Below are 676 nucleotides of genomic sequence, written 5' to 3'. Positions count from 1 at the left end.
AAAGAACACCTTGATTTTTAGGTGTAGACATAATGATAATATGATAGTTGTAGTAAAGCCTCACAGGCGAGAAGAAAACGGGATATACTGGTGAAACTCCCAAATTACAGACTACTGTAAAAGAAGTGTGTTCTTTTAACCCGTAGCAATTATGATGGTTATATAAATAGTAGATGGGGCCTATCGAAATAGATTTAAAAACTCCTCGACCACGCGTTCCTTAAAGACGACCCTCACTCAGGAATAGATAAAAATAATTGTCTCCTGGCATAGCAGTTGTCTTTGGGCAAGTGTACACTTGCGGAGTGCCGCAAGGGGGCTTGAAGTCGCTTTAGTTTCTTAACTCTTTTAAACATCCTTCCCTGCCTCTCTTTCTTCCCCACTCCCCCAACACCCCCACGCCCAAATTTAGGTGAAGCATAAGACTGGATAGCTGAATCCTATGTTGCTATCCAATAATCCAAATATCCAACTTGAATAAAGCCCGAATTAATGAGGTCAACAGGAGCTCTGAGCCTCATTCAAAGCACTGCCTCATTCTCCCAGCTCGAATGGATGAAACGAGCTGCCGACCAGACTCTGGCAGGCTCCTCGCCAGCCACGACCCCACCCCGTTCACCTTGTGTCCTCAGGAATCTGCCGTATGTATATGTTACGTCTGAAAAAGGCTCATTCT

This window comes from Pteropus alecto, unplaced genomic scaffold (assembly GCF_000325575.1).
Source record: "Pteropus alecto unplaced genomic scaffold, ASM32557v1 scaffold23, whole genome shotgun sequence".
Lineage (NCBI taxonomy): Eukaryota > Metazoa > Chordata > Mammalia > Chiroptera > Pteropodidae > Pteropus > Pteropus alecto.
This window is presented reverse-complemented; position numbering follows the sequence as displayed.